Consider the following 19,106-nt stretch of genomic DNA (forward strand, 5'->3'; position numbering starts at 1 on the left):
TGTGTTTATTTGAGTGGTTTTTTTTTTTGTGCAATTTAAGATATTTTTTTTTTCAAGGTCCTCTTCCTGAGAGAGAGAGAAGAGAGAGAGAGAGAGAGAGAGAGAGAGAGAGAGAGAGAGAGAGAGAGAGAGAGAGAGAGAGAGAGAGAGAGAGAGAGAGAGAGAGAGAGAGAGAGAGAGAGAGAGAGAGAGAGAGAGAGAGAGAGAGAGCGAGAGAGAGAGCGAGAGAGAGAGAGAGAGCGAGAGAGAGAGAGGAGAGAGAGAGAGCGGAGAGAGAGAGAGAGAGCCTTACTGCATCTCCAAATCAGTCTTCAAAGTTGATTTTTTTATTTTTTTTTAAAGCTAGATAACACTTTGTTTACAGTATGGAGTGCACAATCATCCTTCATGAATTTACCTTCAGCTATTACAAAGGCAACAAAACATTCCTTCATTCGTGCAGTATGTGACACGGATGTAGTAGTGCCGAAAACGTGATTTGGCGCATACGAGACCGTCACTCCCCTGTGGTTGACCTCATCCCATCATGCTGACTGTTAGTTCGTAAGTGGTTGTTGTTGTTTTACCTCCTTAATTTTAATTATTTTTTAGCTATTAGTTTTGTTGCATGTGCAAAGCGCAGCTGGGTGATCAATAACTTGCGCCTTAACTTACTCACTTTCTCAGCTTACTGGCAATAGAGAATCGAGTAATGAGTCATTATTGAGTAACGTACAACTTTAGCAACGCATTACCGGCATCACTGTCAACAGCTGCAACTAACCAGATCAGCATCTGTTTGACCTCTTTCTCACCTATAGCAGACACCCTCTTATGTAAGCCTGTAAACTTGCATCGCCATAAAACACATTGCAGTGAGAGAAGGATGTCCCGTTCATGCATCCCTGTGACAAGCGTGTGCGTTTTCACCCAAATGCATGCAGCGTGTGCGTGCGTGTTTTAGAAAGCGCGCAGTGAGGCTGAACAGCAAACTGCAAGGCTCCATTCCTCGGGTCCCTGCACAAGAAACAGCTGTAATTGGCTTACACACATTCCTGTCAGGATTAGCCCTGGTGCCATATTTGTTTAGAAAAAATATGTTCAAACATTGGCTTTGGGACGGGAATTACTTCTCAGGCAAGTGTCACAACAATTGAGTAAACCACAATTATTATTTTACATATATATTTTTGGAATTCACATTTTTCTGAGTACAAGTTGTACAAGTAGATTTACTCGAAAGTCATCAATGCTTGCAAGCACACATAGCCTGGTAAAAATTGTTTTAGGGGTCCCAAACACAACACCTCCCTTGAAAAATCGAGCACTCTCAGAAAAGAATTAAAAAAAAAAAAAAAAAAACCCTGAATACCAGTTCCACAACACGACACGCATTTTGGTGGGCATTTCTATCATAACAGAACCCACAAAAAAGTCTCAAGGGCCTATTTGCAAAACGGAAACGGAAAAAGTCAGCCATTTTGCTTTGAAGCAAACATTTCCGAACTTTTCTAATCAGGGAAATTTCCCAAATGAGTCCCAACTGGATTCGGGTGTCCTCCTCAGACAGGCAAAGCAAAATTGCAAATAGTTTTGTCTTGACTGTCTAACGTGGGAGGAGCATGCTGTCAATATTGGATGATCGTGCACGAAAAAGGTGTTGCGAGGACACAATTATTCTTGTTTTTATGTTTACATCGCTGTCTTTTGGGCTACAATTATTGTCTAATTAATGTTCCCATTGTTACTTTGAATATTGAGGAAACAATTTATTCTTATGCTTGGCTGTCGGTTCGCTACTCTTAGAGTAAAGTCCTCATTGTTGTAAATCTTTACATAAAAAATGCAGACAGTAAAGAATAAAGTAAAGACAGTAATTATGGCAGTAATGGAGCATGTTTTCTTGTGCCGCATGATCGTATATTCCTACTCCTCATGATTTAACTATTTTAATCAGTATTCAATTAACCTCCCTCTGCTGCGGGTTCAAAGTTCACAGTCCTTCTGTTTCAGTGATTTTTTTTTTTTTTTGGTAGAGTTAACTTTATTCTAAACGCAATTTTTTGTGTGTAATTCATTCATGACCGTTAGATGGCAGCCACACTTATTTAATTTTGAGACCAAATTTGAAAGAAGAACGAAACCGGAAGTACTTCAGCCCAGCCGAGTTTTTTTTTTCTTGAATGTTATTCAACTACACGCTGTCACGCTGCTTTCTATGCCGACAGTAAGTGACGAATTTAGTTTAATTTGATAATGTACAACTTTGAGCACGATTATTGATAGCTAGTGTGAGATTAGTTAAGTGTGTTAGTATGGAAGAAAATGTTTACTGAAAACGAGGGTCTTATCAATTGCTCTTGTTGTCTCAGTATGTTATGTTTTATATTATTTCAAGCGCTTTAAATTTAATAGTGGAGTTTACTCACTGCAGGGTGATTTGAAAAAAAAATGATGCAGTGCATTTCTGCTACTACAAACTAGAGTACGAGTGAAGCAACAACTGGTGAATAAAAGCCAGAGGCAAGCGTGGAAATATCAAATAATGTTATGCCCATCGCGTAATAGGCACGGCTTTTTCCTGAGGGCACTAACATGGCATCATTTCTTTTCAGTGTTCTTAATGAAGCACCACCGAGCGGACATTATTAAAACGTATCGGACGGAGGAGTCACCTGCCGGCGCGTCATCGCCTCACTGGCCAATCCGGGCGCGCCTCCTTTGCGCGCCTCCTCTACGTGCATGCATGCGTGCGCGCGTCTTTTTGGACGTCCCTCCTGCCTGTGCTGTCTCCACACACATCCAGAGCGCGCTCGGGCTCGCTCCTCGCTGCCTGCCTGACTCCAAACGCACCACTCCGATTCTGCACAAGGCGCCCAGCCTCCTCCTCATCCTCTTCGGGACGGCGCCAGTGGACTCGGACCGGCTTGATTTGTTTTGGATTGTCACTCCTGTCCCGTTCTGTGCGCAGCAGCCAATGTTTGAAAGGTAAGCGGATGGAAATTGGAAAAGTTTACGTGACGTGCATTGAAGTTGCAAAAAATGGCTGAATGATGCTCAAGGCTGATTTTGCTTTTGTAAAAGTTTGGTAAACTAGTGATGTCACCCTTTACCAAATAGCCTAATTTATTACTACTCGTAAAAAATAAGTACAAGGAGAAGACTTCAAATATCCCTGTGGCAAATTGTTCCATCAATTTGCCATCTTATTTGTTTGTGATGCCCGTACATGGCCACACGCTTGTTGTAGGAATGATACCCGCTTCCCGCACGAGAGACACTGGGCTTGTTTTGCCATGTACCATGCTGTGTGGTGATGGCGGTGATGATTAAGAGCAGAGGCAATGGCATCCGTGTGTGTGCCACAGTGCAAATATTTTCCTCTGACCACGGTGGCTGCAGTTATTCATCAGTTGAGGGTTTGACATCAACTGATGGTTGCATGGTTTTATCAACACCACTCTTTATATATATATATATATATATATATATATATATATATTATATATATATATATATTATATATATATATATATATATTATATATATATATTATATTATATATATTATATATATATATATATATATTATATATATATATTATATTATATATATATATATATATATATATTATATATATATATTATATATTTATATATATATATTATATATATATATTATATATATATATATATATATTATATATATTATATATATATATATATATATATTATATATATATGCATATATATATATTATATATATTATATATATATGCATATATATATATATATATGCATATATATATATATATATATATATATATATATATATATATATATATATATATATATATATATATATATATATATATATATATATATATATATATATATATGCATATATACAGTAAGTAATTAGTAGTAATTTAGTAGGCCTCAGCATTCATCAAAAACAAGGCAAAGGCTTTACAGCATTAAGCACAATTTGGACACTAGCACTGAGCTTACAGTACATAATGATTCCTTTACTATAAAAAGGTACAAATTTTGCTAAAATATGTAAACAAAAAATTAAAAGTTAAATACAACTGAGCTGGACTTAACAAATGAAGCTATTGTAGCATAACACAGTTTGCATACGTCATTCTGTGATTTTTTTTTTTGGTCAAAAAAAAAAAAAATATATACATACACACACACACACTGATTGTGCGTCTGGTGTGTTGGAGGTGGTGCAGGAATGTGTTTATTTGGACTTCCCCGCTACAGACTCGACTACGAATGACAAGAAGGCAAACAGGGTGTTCCGAGCTTGATAGATCCTTCTTGTTGCACTTTCCTCCACCTCTGTATTGATCTTCATGATGATGATGCGCCCCCTTCAAATTGTGGGTGGACGCTTTTGAGCGTGCCCATTATTTTGCATGAGAGAAAAAAAATCACCACGGCGACCCGCCAAACAAAAAAATGTCACAAAAGATAAACATCCCTAAATAATGTCCTGGTCTTCATTTAGTCACAATATATCGGTTCAGATAATGGATGGATGGATGTACTCGGTCCGTGTGTTGTCGTCTGAACGGCAACATGTTGAATTGTTTTGCCTGTCAGTGTATGTTGCTGACATAGATAGATGAAGAAAGACGCATTCTTTAAAAGTAAATAGATAATATAATTTTTGGAACAACTGGAGAATCAAGCTCTGACTTGCTCCCACATGGGAATGACCCCACTTGTGCCATATGTGAGGTTTTCCTATTTAATTGCGGTTGCCACAGGCTGAGGACCTGCTAACATTGCTTGTTTATTGAGCAATCGCTCATCATTTTACTGCGCACACAAGGCGGTTTATTGGTTTAACAAATGTGTTTGTAGGAGACCAGCAGCATTGTGCGCTTTATTTTTTTTCACAGTTCTTAATGTGTGTTAATAAAATGTTTTCTATGTACTTTTGTCAAAATACTTAAAGTCGCAAAAATTATAGCACACTTAACACACCTTATTTCTAGGAATGCTCAAATTAGCATCTTTGAGACAGCGCTCCTGTCAGATGCTCGGGAGCAGTTTAACACCCAGCCCCGTATACTGCTCGTGTGGAGGGTGAGGAAAAAAAGGCATTGTTATTTTCACTTTTGCGGGCAGCACTTCATTTGCTACACTGTGTGTGTGGACCTCTCTCTGCCTCTGCTGCAACCATGCAGGCAACTTCACTGAGCATTCGAGTGTGCCACTTCGCAGGAGCTAATTTATGCGCTCAACTAAACTCAATGCAGCTCTGCTTACCTTTTGACTTTGACAGGATTCTGTTTTTGCAGGTTAGACTTTTATACAGTGTAGTCCAGCAGCTGGAATCCAGTCAATGCTTGAAAGTGGCTCTGGATTTTCCTCGGACTAGCTGATGAAATAGTGGGCAGAGAAATTTGGCATGTGGGAGGTTATTAAGTAGATGAGCTCCACTTTTGTTTTCATACAATGCATTGCTAATTTCTATATTACAAAACCGTAGCGTTTTAATGAATTAATTAACTCGCTTGGTGAGGAAATTAATTTGACTTGTCAGTCTTGTAAAGCCTCTCCGGCGTCGTGATACTTCCTCCTCTTGGTCGCTGAGCTATTTTTAATTTTATTCAAATGAGGAGGATATATAATTGGTGTGATAATGACATGTAGGTGGCGCTTCCTACTGGCTTGACACTTGCAAATTGTTGCTTAAATGAAAGCTAATTACAGACAATTGATTTTTTTTTTTTTTGGTGGTCGTTGTAAGTAAAAAGATGATACGCCGCTGTGTCGCTTCACCTTATGACGTATTGAAAGGGCCGGTTGCTGTCTTCAACAGCTGTGCGACCCCAAACAACCATGACCCGTCCTACCGCGCCGCCCCTCCGTCAAGGCCACCCGGGCACAGCATGGCACCATTTGAGCAATTTCCTCGTCTAGAGTCGTAGGAGCCACTGATTGCTATTTTACAGGAGTCAGCTGGTCCAACAGACGGGCTGACATCCCCCATTGGGTTTCATTAGAGCTGGTCTTGATGTTAAAGCCCGCCTAATCAACTTTCGCAGCCTCGCAGACCGCAGTGGAGCGAGCGGTGGCGGCTATGTTTAGACGGCGCACAAGCGCAGGCCTTTGGCTTCCATAATTAAAACAATAGCATGTAACCACTGAAGTCGTCCATTAAATGTCGTCTGTGAAAGAGGCCGACCAACGTCTGCTCATCCGTGCTAATGATGACTTTTAGCCTGGATGGAGCCGAGTCCCTCACTGGCTTTCCTAACGCAGGTACGGGGAAACCCGAATCGATGCCAGCAAAGCAGTACCTATGTCGGAATGAAACTCCTCAACTCACGTCAAAAGGCCAGGATGGCCGAGTGGTCTAAGGCGCCGCGTTCAGGACCCAGTCTCCCCAGGAGGCCTGGGTTCGAATCTCGAATTTCCCCATTGTGGGACTAATAAAGGGCATCTTATCTTATCTTAAATACTTCCTTGACACCAGATGGCGCCAAAGCACTATCTCCTATTGGTCAAGGCTATTCTTTGACCTGATGAAGCTCTTTTCTTCACTTGAACATAGTTTTTCGCCACCAAGATGGGTTGCATTTTCCCTCGTGGAGGCAGTAATTCATCACCAAATTGATTTGAGTAATTTATCTGTGTTTTATTTCTGCCTCGCGTTAATTTTGGGTGTAATATCACTCTCAACCGTTAGATGTTGGCACAATATTGAGTGTGACGCTAAACTAGACAAAAGAAGATTGAAAAGAGGAAGTACTTTATTTCATTTTTTGCTGATGATTATTGAATGCCAAGTCCTCTTCGATCCTGCTTTTCGCACCTACGAAGAGCGAAAATATAGATCTTTAGGCATGATTATTGATATTGTGAGCTCATAAGTTTGTTAGTTTGGAAACAACAACATTTTTTTTACTCTTAGTAGAGGGATTCCTGTTTTTACAATATTTACAATATTTTTCTCGCAGTATGCGTTTACGTTGTTTGTAGAGTTTGAAAGTGTAAAGATCTTGTCTGAGTGTCATAATGGTTTAAAAACATACCCAGAGTGTATTTAAATAAACTATTTAGAAATTGTTGATTTTATTCGTACGGTAATATGAATTCATGTACGGATTCCGTGTGCGGTGGAGACATCAGCACACAAAAATTACCGCGCTGCATTGGCAACTTTGTCGAGCAATCAAATGTGTTGATTATCCCAAGCAAATGTCTAATGTGACTCTCTGCATCCAACAAAACACAATGCAGCTCTGCTTACCTATTGGCTCAGACATGATAGACGCTCGAGAGAGTGCAGCGGAGGAACTTGATACGCTGGTGGTATTATGCAAATGAGCTGACCAGTGATTTCCCGTTTCGGCTCATTTACGTCACACCACTCCCACATGCTATCAAAATAATTTTTTTCAGAAATAGGGCGCTCACTAAAGATTTCCCACTTGATGGGTGCCCACCCACTCCACTTCGGAACTATCTAGCAACCGAAAAGCTAAATTCTTCATGATGTGTGACCTCCATTAATTTGGATACAACCCAGATGGTGTTTTCTCATAATCCTATTTTAAGTCATTTACTGCCATTGACGGCTAAAGACGTCCAAATTGCTTTTTTTTTTTCCCCCACTCGGCTGGTCGTGAATGAGTTATAGCTGACACAAATATTTGATTGTTGACATTGGAATTGCTGACTGCCGTCATGACGCGTACATTATATTACCAAGGAAACTTTTTTTTATTGCAAACTAATGATGCATGCCACACTGACACTGTCTGTCTTCGACCTTTATCTCGCTGTCACACGCACAGCGGCAATTAGGCGCTCACTTTAGGGCCGTTAGCGGTGCCACTCCATGTTTGTCTTGAGATATTGTGTATGTTCGGCACACAGCAGTGCACGCACCTCGCCAGATAATAGAAACGCGTGTGTGCGCTGATGTGCAAAGATCGGGGCATGGGCAAGGACAAGGGAGGGTGACGCGTTGAAGTTCAAAGAAGCATTTGGACCAGTTGTTAACTTGGAAAAGAAACGTTTTAGGTCACGGGAAACACAATTCTGAAAATGATGTGGCATTATGTAATTTAATATTGACCTCATGGTTGGGTGTTAGTGCGTCTTCTGTTGCTTTGGCATCCGACAGCCAACAATTTATCAATTTATCCATTCAAAGATGTCCAATTGACTGATTGATGGAAGATTGCCACAAAACCTCTACCTGTTTCCCCAACTCCAAAGTGTTTTTGTTGACATGGCTTGACACCACGACATTTGGAAAAAAAACAGCCCGCGCCCCAAAAAATCGAAGCGTGCTCACATATTTGATGGGTGGAGGAGTTGAGAGAAAAGCCTGCAGGGCCGCTACTCGGTTGACAATTTCCATACAAACGCTGCACGAGCTGCACAGATGACAAAGCTTCAAACAGTTTTTATTTTAGCGCTTCTTTTTTTCCTCCCCTGTCATCTTTTCCTTTCCCTCGCTCGGTAAATTCTGATTCATGTCTAATACGTGACTGCTCTTTTCTGCGTCGTGCTCGGTCTACAGCGGCTAAATAAATCAATAACAAATCAGCCTCATTTCGTCAATAACAAATGTCATGAGAGTATGTCAGAAAGGGATCAATTAAGGTGACGGGTGCATCTGCACCCATGTTGACGTCTTATTTATAATCAAGTGAGGTGGTGGCTACTCACAGTAATGATCAGATTACACATCGATTTATAAACACCACCAGCACGCCATTTTTACTACAGCATAATGATGAATTAAATTAGCACTGAACTGTATTTTATTCTTTTTTTTTAGAAACTCATAGGAATTTCAAGTTGCTAACTCAATTGGTTCTGTGATCCAGTTTGTAATCTGAACCATTCAGAAATTGAGGTAATGTTTCCCATTGAAATGAATAGAAATGCAATTAATCCGTTCCAGCCCCAACACTAAATTATACCTCCCTTCTTTTTCTTTTTTTTTTAAACCAGTTTGTGGTTAAAAATTAGTACGTAGATTGCCAACAATATAGAAATAAGTGAAACGCTATTTGTTTTTAAAGAAAATTTTCACTCCAAAAAAATAAAAGAGGGAGGAAGAATACACCTCCTCCATTGAAAAATATTCTTGTTCCACAAGGGCTCATTCAGATTCAACTGTTTTTTTCTGCGTCTTTCTTTTCTAATTCTTCGGCATCCAGATCCAGAAACTTGACTTTCCCATAAAACGTATGCAGTTGGACGAAGATAAATTTGCTCCAGGGATCTGTGATGCTATGCACCGGCGAGCGCTTTCTATGATTTTCAACCATGTGGTTGAAAGGTTGAAGTCAAGATAATGATGGCCGTGATCGTCCGTCCTCTGCTTTCCTGCCAGTGACAGCTGAACGCTTTTTTTTTTTTAAGAGGGCGCATAAGGAAAGAGGCGGCTCGATGCCTGCAAACACAAGTTGATGACTTGTGCTGTGCAAAACAAGACAGATGGAAGGCGCTCATGTGGGAATAAAAAAAAAAAAACGATACAGTAGCACAAAACAAATCTGTTCTTAAAGTTAGCGCCGATGCCAGTGTTTGGGCTTTATGTTGCGCTTAATAGAATTAGCCCAGAGAAAACATTGTGGACCAAGAGCTAACGTGTTGGAACAAGTTGCACAAGTTTATTATGTGACATCTGGAATTTTCTACTCTTTTTATCTTGTGTTGTATCATTTGTACCGCCAACTGTCCATCAGGGGCGGAGCTTCATGGTGGCCAGCAGTGGCCTGGCCACCCCTCGTCACTATCTGGCCAACTCTTGGCCACGGCTCCACATTTGGAGACATTTTGAATTCTGAGATACGAGGCAATCATAATAATATATATATATAAAAAATTCCCGTGTTTGACAATTCGTATATCATCATAATTGCATCTGTATAGAAACTCACAGAAGACAACGATAAAACAATATAGGAGCCCCAAAGCACAATATGAGCATTTGGTCCCAATCAAGTCACCGAGAGACTTCATCAATCACAATTTACAAGTGTTGATAAAAGACGAGTGAGTAGCAAATTAGGTTGTTTGTTGTCTTCCGCTAATTGACACCGCACCGGAATCAACATTTTTATTCATTTTTTTTTTCAACTGAAATCAATTCTCTTTGGCAACTGTAATTCTACTTTTGTGCAGTGCTCTCCGGGAACACTGCTTTTATCTGCCTTTCCACGTCCTCCCAAATTCAAGGTTCCACTGTGGCCCTGAATGCTGCACTCATCTTGTGTTATCTCCACAAAATATTTTATCATCAGCACGACATAAGCGAATGTGTATGAGTGTGTGTGTGTGTGTGAAGGCTTTTACTGAGAAGCAAACTGCCTCCAGTCATGGAGCATACCGTCTGACACTCACACACTCAGCGGCTTCTCTCAAAGCGACCGCAGGTTATCCTGCATAATGACGTCTGTCAAAGACGATGTTAAACTGTGTGTGTTGAAGCATCATACGTGTAAACATGCCAAAAGTGTTTGCTGACATTGATGAGTGGCACTGGTAGGGATAAGCATGGCCATCTTTAAGAGACATCCAATCATCAGCCTTTTCTGAATTTAATCGGGAAAGCGCAAATCAACGGCAGCGGGGACACTTCATGAATTAATCACGATTTTCTATTGAGCGTCTTCAAATTTCATGGATTATTATTTTTTTTTTTCATTTTTGAGCATTTTTTTTCCTTTACGGTGGATTCGGAACTTTGACATTTTGGTTGTGTTGCGAGCAATGGGAAGGAGTTTGCACGCCATGCCGCTGCCAGCTGAATGCGTGACAAGATTTTGGGCCTAGTTGCCGTGAGACACAGCTGCTTCACTACAGGCGACGGACGGCAAAGCGTTTGTGATGAATTTGGAAATTGTGCACCTGTGTCCGTTTTGGGGAAGACGCCATGACAGATTGCAAGACTGACTTAAAGCGTCACCTGATTGGTCAAATTAATTTTTGGCAGGAAGTGCAGTGAAAACCTCAAAGTATCGCAGTTGATACATTCCAAATAGGCAAAGGGGGACAATATTAGATTCTGACCGGATAATAACCGTGAGCGAACATTGTGTAAATAAAAGCAGATTTTTCTTTTTTATCCACTGAACACAATCTATTTTATTTTGGCGCCATTGCTCTTTCCCGCCTCGCTCCTACTCCCCTCCCTCTCCTTGTGGTGTGTGGGTGTGGGCGTGTGTGTGCGTATGCGTGTGCATGGGAGTGTGCGTGTGTGTGCGTGTGTGTGTGTGTGTGTGTTACTTCTCACCACTCCCCTCTCTGCTCAGCCAAGAAGGAGAAACCTCAAAGTTTTTTTTATTTGCGATTGTCTTAATCTCTGCAAGCAGCCAATAACATTGAGGCGAGATGCACCATGCCGGTTTTAGCGGTTGTTGAAATCTTGTCTTTTAAACCATCTAACCGGTAATTGGCCAGTGCACAATTCCAGTCCAAGCCGCACAATATACGATTTGCGCTGCTATTTTTCCGGTTCAGGTTTTTGAAACATTTTAACTTAAGACACACTTTTTTATTTAAAGTATTGTGACTATTAGCTGTAGCTTATAGTTCTCCAAAGAGGCAAAATGTGTGTGCCTCAAGCTGTTTATTTGTCACTCTCAGTTGAAATTTGCTTTAAAACTGAGCCATAAACAACAGAGGGTTAAACATTGTATATCGTTCAACCAAACCATATAATTTCATCTACTGAAAGTCCACTTGCTTACTGCTAACCGGCTAACTAGAATTAGCATGAATCTTACGGTCATTTTAAACCAAAGTGCTAACTCTCGCTCACAACTTTGCTACACTAAAGGGCTCAAATCTAGTTATGCGGTAAAAAACAAAACAAAACGCTGACTTAAAAATCTGCGGAATGGCTGTGGTTCACTGTACAGCCAAGTAACAGCTCTCAATGTCAGTGTAGCCGTCACACGTCAGTTCGTCTCTTTCCCTGACATTGATTGACGTAGCAGAGCAGTAGTAGCACTTGTAGCAGTCACAATGAGAGCGGGAGTGAATACCCCGAGGCTCGAAATCTGTCTAGGAAAATGAATGAGCGCAACATTGCCCGCAGGCCCACGGAAACGAAACCTCTGCTGACATTTACATGAAAGCGTGTGTCACGGCCGTCCGAGGAGTTCTTTCAGAGAATTTCTCCAGAAGTTCCCCTTTAGAACTTCGATTGCAGCAACATGGCAAATAAGAATTGATTTGATTGTTTTTCAGAATTTTACTTGCGATTTAGTTTGGTTGCATTATGCAGAACGGCATTTTGTGGCCAGTAACAAGTTGTGTTGTGCAAACATTTAGCGTCAGCGCTAATGTTACTGTTTTGAGTTGTGTGCAATGTTTGTTTTTACGGCCCAAAACGATCACATCTTGCTTATTCTAATTAAAAAAATTTTTTATTATTGTTATTATTTGTATTTTATTTTGTATTAGTACATTTTTTCCCAATTGCAATTTAAGATAAGGTAACATTTATTAGTCCCATTATGGAATTATATTTAATATTTTTTAGATTGTTGAAGCCTTATATTTTATCATTATAATTAACCAATGAACAAACATGATATCCGTTGTTTTTGCGAGAGGCAAACTTTGTCCCAGTGCTTCACGCCAATGTAACGTTAGCACCGATAACAATATGAGAATATGTTTTGGCTGGCCATGTTTAAAAACGACTAAAGATGGCGATTGCACGATGGCAATGACGCCGCTGCTGCTCTCGAATCAGCGCCTCATCAAAATCCATTCAAAGTTGTTCTTTCTAAATAAAATTGCCACATGGTGCTGATTTTCAGAGTACAGTATTTGCAATATTAAATGTGAGCAGGAGCCATACCAAGTGTTGTAGCTTGACGTCAGAAATGATCTCAATCAAACTGGGAAGGACAAACTTATTCTCCATAAGCGAAGAGCAGACAGGCTGCTTTTGTCGGTGGAGACAAGACACAAATTCTAGCATGAAGTCTTGGCGTTGCTCCATACTGAACTTCTTTTGGCAGGGTTGTGTTGGCATAAAAAAAAAAAGTGTCAGTGTTTATTAGCTTGCTCTTTGCTGTCTTTTCGAGCTGGACATATTTATTGCATATACAAGCAATACACTGGAGTTTTGTTCATCAATATTTCAGTCCCCCACACAACGTAAACATGAAAATACAAAATGGCGGCAGCCCAATTTAGATTTATGAAGCCTGGATCTAAATGACAAACTTGGGCTATGAGATGACGCTTCAGTTTGCTTGTCCTGCTGACCCGTACCAGCCCAGGATGAAGGAACTATTGTTGCTCTTGTTTGAATTGAGTTTCAATCTGGGCATAGCGAAATGGAGACATTGCGTCCAGGCAGCAGAGAGAGCAGCTCAAGCAGGGATGGCTGGATTTTGCCCACCTCAAGTTGCAATAATGATTAGCATGTCCGCCTCACAGGCTGGAGATCTGGGTTTAAATCTCTGTTGGAACATCTCTGTCGTTTTCTGCATATACTCTGGCTTCCTTTCACATTCTAAACAACATCCAGGTTAGGCACGTTGAAGACTCTAAATTGTGAATGCTTGTCAATATGCCCTGCAACGAGCTGCCAATTTTGCCAAGGTGGACATCACCTCTCGCTTAAAGTCAGATGAGGTTGGCGCACGCTCACCGGTGCGATAATGAAATTGGATGGATGGATAATGAGCAGAGCCAATGACAAAGGGCGGCGTTGGCGCACTCCAACACCAATAAAGTTCATCCATCATTATCTGTACCGCTTCCCCTCACGAGGGTCGCGTGGGTACCGGATCCGATCTCAGCTGTCGTCGAGAAGTACACCCTGAACTGGTTGGCAGCCAATCGCAGGACACACAACGACAAACAACCATCCACGCTCACAATCACACCTAGGGGCAATTTAGAGTGTCCAATCAACCTACAATGCATTGACCGGGAAAAAATCCACGCCAGCACGGGGAGAACATGCAAACTCCACTCAAGAAGGCCAGAGCTGGAATCGAAACTTACACCTCAGAACTGTGAGGCTGACGTGCTAACCCGTCGTCCATCATACCTTAAAAAATATATAAATATATCTCATGAAGAAATTTCACGAGCAGAGAGATTTAGCTGCAGCATCCGTCCATAACGTACAGTAAGAGAGTCTTGAATTAAAAAAAAAAAACTGCAGGGAAAAGGAAGGAAGAAAAATATTTATAGCGACATCTTCTTTTTCGTCTTTTTTTTTTCTTCCATGAACCAAAACATGATGTCGGATCTCCGATTGCCCGTTTGTTATTTTCACTCCTTAACGACTCAAACAGTTGAAAAGGCGATCGGATCATATTAGTTGAGCAGTTCTTTTTTTTTTTTTCGCCCTTTAATCCCATCTCATCACAATTGTGTATTTAATCCCACTGAGAACCACCGGAGAGGAGTAACCATGTGACGCACGTTCCGCTCTCGCTTTGTCGTTCCGAGCGCTTAAGATGACCTCACCAGTCAACAAAACAGAGCCACCTCTCGACCGGGTCAATGGAAACGAGGCGTCTTCCTTGTTTGCCCGCGCTCGCTTTTTTAACAGCGGCGACTTTTGACATCCATTGATCATAATCAGGATGTGGCAGAGGTTGTTTGCACTGTCCACAAGACAATGTTTGGCTTCCTATTTAATTCCCGCCCTGCTACTTATCCGATTCTTCATTAAGCTCCACTTATTGGACATTGGTGGGAATCGGGCATGTGCGCATTCGTTTTTTTATTCAACACATGTAAGCATCAGTGCGGGCTGAGAAAAGTGTTTGGTTGAGCTTGTTTGGCAGCAACAACCTCAACCAACGGTCAGGACGGATTTTGGATGAGTGCATCATCTTCTGATGCCATTCAGTTTTCCATTTATGTGTTGTCCTTTAATGTTGGGGAGCTTATCAGTGTGTTTTCAATGAAGTCGTTGTTGTCAAGGACAAGTGTGAAGATATTTAGCTATTGCATCACTGCGCAAAAGTATCCCACGTGATGAATTTTCAAAAGCTTTTGAAATGATTTGATTTGCTGTCAGAACCGCTGGCTGTCAAATGAGCGATTAAATACTCGTTTATTGCAGTTGCCAAAAATGTTTATGTGTGACTGGAGATTTGTTTTCCGTATGCTCAAAGTGCGATATTTCAAACTTTGGAGCAGTCTTCAATGCAGCATCACACACACGCCTCACTTTGACTCCAAGCTAGCGGCTAATAATTGCTAATGCATGAAGCCTACGTCGACTTTGGATCAAAGTTCATTGGCATTTTTTATGCGCTGAGATTTTTTTTTTTTTCCTCCAAAAAAAATCTTCTTAGGTTTCTAATTCTAACTGGCTAGTTCGAAGTAGTGATGGGTAAATGAAGCTAAAAATCTGCTTAGTTGCAGTATTTTTGGATTCCAGTAGATGGCACTCTGTTCAATATTGGTCTGAAAGCACAATGACTTGCCATTTTTTAAAACCTTTATTTAATCCAACAGTGCCATCTACAGGACTCCAAAAATACAACAACTGGTTCATGAAGCAATTTTGAAGCTTCATTTTTCCATCACTAGTTCGAAGGCCCTCTTGAAATGTATGGATTGCTATTCCTCGGCCAAATAACTCACCTTACAAAGTCAAACCTCACCAGTCTCAAGCCTGAAAAGAGTGGAAGTCGGCCATTTTGATTTAAAGAAGTGGGGTTCGACTTAACGAAAAAGGATTTGAGTTCCTGTTATTGTGTGTGGGTGGAGCATCATGGAAACATTTCATTGACATAAAACACAAAACTCTAAAAGTTGACCAAATGTCTCTGTCGAGGGGTCTGAAGTTGTCTGAATTAGCACAAGAGATTGTAGAACATCCCAGTTTGAATCCTTTGCATGGGGGGTGCGAGGGCCCCTTCATCGCCCCTCACAGTTTTAATTCCAATTGTATGAAACTGAGAGAAGAATATTTTGAGCAAATATGATTGCACATGGGTGGCAGAAGTGAAAAGTTCAAATTGTAAATTGCGTTAAATTAAGTTCCTGAGCTGCCAACCTTGGGGAAAATATGAACCGTTGGAAAAAAAAAAAGAAAAAAAAAAAAAAAAAGCTTTCTCGACGCAAGGCTCCTAAAATAACATTTGTCCCTTTGCCCGGCACACACAAACACCTTTGAAGGATGAAGCCTGCTGGGAGCGAGTGTGTTCTAATCGAGTTATTTAATCAGAACAAACTGTGTGGACGGAAGTTTCAGACACAGCTGTTTGTTTTTCGCGTCCCTTGACCTCCGACGGGAATCGCTCTCTCAAGCAGCGTCGCACCTCAGCACCGCCTCAACTAGAAGCCATTTTTTTTTTTTTTTTGCTCTGTCATTTTCCCGGCAAAATGACACCCATCTCCGTTTTAGCTGAGCGTAAACATTCACCGTTGTGTTATGTAACGTTGTTATCATAGCATCCTGGTTTTAGCGGCGACAATTCAAATCCTAATATAATCATGCTTTGTTAAAAACGCTGCTCGCTTTTAGTTTGTTTTGTAATAAAGTAAGCGGAGCAGCTGCAATTATGTCACATTGTTGTGCGACCCGTCGGAGCCCAAATGCCGTTTGATTTACGGCTAGTGTTGCTTCGGCATTCTTCGGAGGTCTGCATGTCGTACCGGCTCACAGGCCTGGAATATTTTTGTCAGTTTCCCAACGCGCTGGTGGGCCATTGTTTCTTTATTTGGCTCAAACGCCAACGCTCATTGCACTTGTCTTCTATTTTCTCTCTGATTGATGGAGCTTGACACGCACGCTCATTTCGCGTTGATTAGCTTTCAATTCCCTTGAGGGGGGAAACGAAATCCCTGCCGAGGCCACACGCCTTTTGTGTTTCCTGCGCCCATTCGTCAGCGAGCGGCAGTGACATGACGCGGCCCACGCTAACGCTCGGCTCATTCAGACAGCCAGGTGCGTTGATCTCTGCTCCCGTCTCATCCATCAGAGTGACGCGTGAAGATGGTTGGCGTGAGGTCTGGAGGCTTGCCGCTCCATATTGCACGGTTGCAGAGACATTTCGGAAAATCTTACTAAAAGACAGACGACCTCATGTGCCTAACGGACAATCAGTTTTTTTTTTTTTTTTTTAGATTTTCACCCATTTTTTCTGAAACATTAACACATCACAACAACAACAAAAAATGCAAATAAAATAAAATATCTTGCAATTTTTGCCAAATTGATTCAGTTGAAAAAGTATTGTAAAACAGTCATATGTTTTTCCTGCAATTTATATATTTTATTGTAAAGGAAAAAAAAATTCATTAATTATATATATTTTTTTCAATTAATCGAGCAATTTATCAGTTACCGGAATCAAATCTGCCTCATCGGCCTAAAAAAAATCCACATGGGTCGGAGCTTATTATCTGTTCAAAATCTTTTGTGCTTTTTGACTGAGAGACATATATAGAGACTTATGCTTCATTTATAGCTAAAACTACTAATTCGGCAATTCTGAACATTTCACAAAAGCCATGGCTTCATCAAAGCATTGTATTAATAACTGACAATGAAATGTGCATAAAGCCACTCTGGTGCCTAATGTAGCCACCCACCTTTGATCATTTATTTCCGCAAGTTTCAAAAGAATTCCGAGGGATTTGTTTCGACCAGAGGTCCTCAATCCTGTTCCCCGAAGGCCGGTGTCCTGCCCGTTTTCCATCTCGGCCTGCTGCAACACGCCTGATTCAAATGATCAGATAATCAGCAAGGCCTGCAGAAGCTAGATAACGATCCTGAGCATTTGAATCAGGTGTGTTGCAGCATGGAGGGATACAAAATAGGCAAGACGGCGGCCCTCAAGGAACAGGATTGAAGAGCCATGGCTTGTACTTCCACTCACTGGTCATTGTTAGTCAACCTTGAAATATAGAATAAGATATTTTTATTTGAATGTTTGCAAATGGTGTTTTACTCCAAGTGTTGTATTGCGCAGACTAACGCTGACCTGAGTTCTGCTTTAGTGAACTTCCCATCGCTGACGCTCATTTTGGACTTCTTTAGCCAGCAAACTAGTTGAGTGGATCAACGGAGCCTCTATTATTCGGCAAGAAGCGCACTCCATTTTGCCTCAATTGCTTGAAGGGGCCATTCACATAAATCAGCCGAATTCGAAAGGTCAATTAATCAATGAATGGATCCTTGAGGCCATCCTTACTTTGCAGAGCCTTTAATTACGTCTTTGTTTTGCCTCAAATGATCCTGTGTTGAATAATTAAGTCCTATCTTTTTGTGGCAAAAAAAAACCAGGAAAGGCAAAGGTTGCAGCAGGGGAGGGCATGATGTAACATTTGCAAGCGTAAAACATGATCCGCCCTAAAATAGAAGCCGGGGAAGCACGATTGCGATCTGTGACGCTCGGCTGAGTTTACAGCCCGCTGGTGATCTGTGGACACGGGAGATTAAGAGGTTTGCAGACGTGTGCCAATCTCAAAAGAGCTTTTGTATTCCGACGATGTGCCGGGAATTCAGAGGCAGCCAGAACTTGTCTGCAAGCACGCCATCCGTCAGAACACAACAGTGTATTTCTTTAATGGAAAATGCACGTGCTGCGATTGGACGGTTTTGTGCACCTCAAGTGAATCTGTCGGCCGAGTCCTGACTTTGCTCCTCAGGGTCTATGTTGGAACCCGGGAACTAAGTGAGGAATATTGTCACACATTCATCCATTCAATTTCTTTCAGGTTTGTCTTCATTGGGGTCACTTGAGTTTTTTATTTTTTATTTTTATAAAAGCAGTTGAGCTGGTACCATTTTAGGCAGGAAAGCCCAAATTTCTTTCTCTAGTCTCCGTTGGGTCCAGATTTTGTGGGGCGACCCCGAGGCGTTCTCAGTCCAGCCGGTAGTGTTCGCCGTTGTGGGAGTAAACACAGCCAACTTGCTTCCTGCTCAATGGAAGCCGTTCCTCTCATTACCTTCAAAATCAGTGCAGAAAAGGCGCACGGTCTACATAGCGGCAGCATAAACGGACTCACTGGAGTCCGTACAGGAGACCAATGCATGCAAAAGTGCGTTTATAAGGAAATGCAAGTTCAAAGCCGATGTGAGGTTTTGATGCCTGATGTTGTCACAATTAAAACAAAGTACGAAGACAGACACCACAC

The 19,106-nt window shown here is 41.2% G+C and overlaps 1 protein-coding gene across 3 annotated transcripts in view; it reads left to right on the forward strand.

The window, feature by feature from the left end:
- Positions 1-2,600: 2,600 nt before the first annotated feature.
- Positions 2,601-19,106, forward strand: part of chrm3a (cholinergic receptor, muscarinic 3a) — a 66,886-nt gene continuing 50,380 nt past the window's right edge. For all 3 annotated transcript variants that reach the window (XM_088305382.1, XM_088305383.1, XM_088305381.1), the window contains exon 1: positions 2,601-2,967. The gene's annotated coding sequence lies outside the window, so the exon portion shown is untranslated. The remainder of the gene's footprint in view (positions 2,968-19,106) is intronic.

The sequence above is a fragment of the Idiotropiscis lumnitzeri genome, chromosome 9 (genome assembly GCF_059441095.1).
Source record: "Idiotropiscis lumnitzeri isolate Australia: NSW breed Sydney's pygmy pipehorse chromosome 9, RoL_Ilum_1.0, whole genome shotgun sequence".
Classification (NCBI taxonomy): domain Eukaryota; kingdom Metazoa; phylum Chordata; class Actinopteri; order Syngnathiformes; family Syngnathidae; genus Idiotropiscis; species Idiotropiscis lumnitzeri.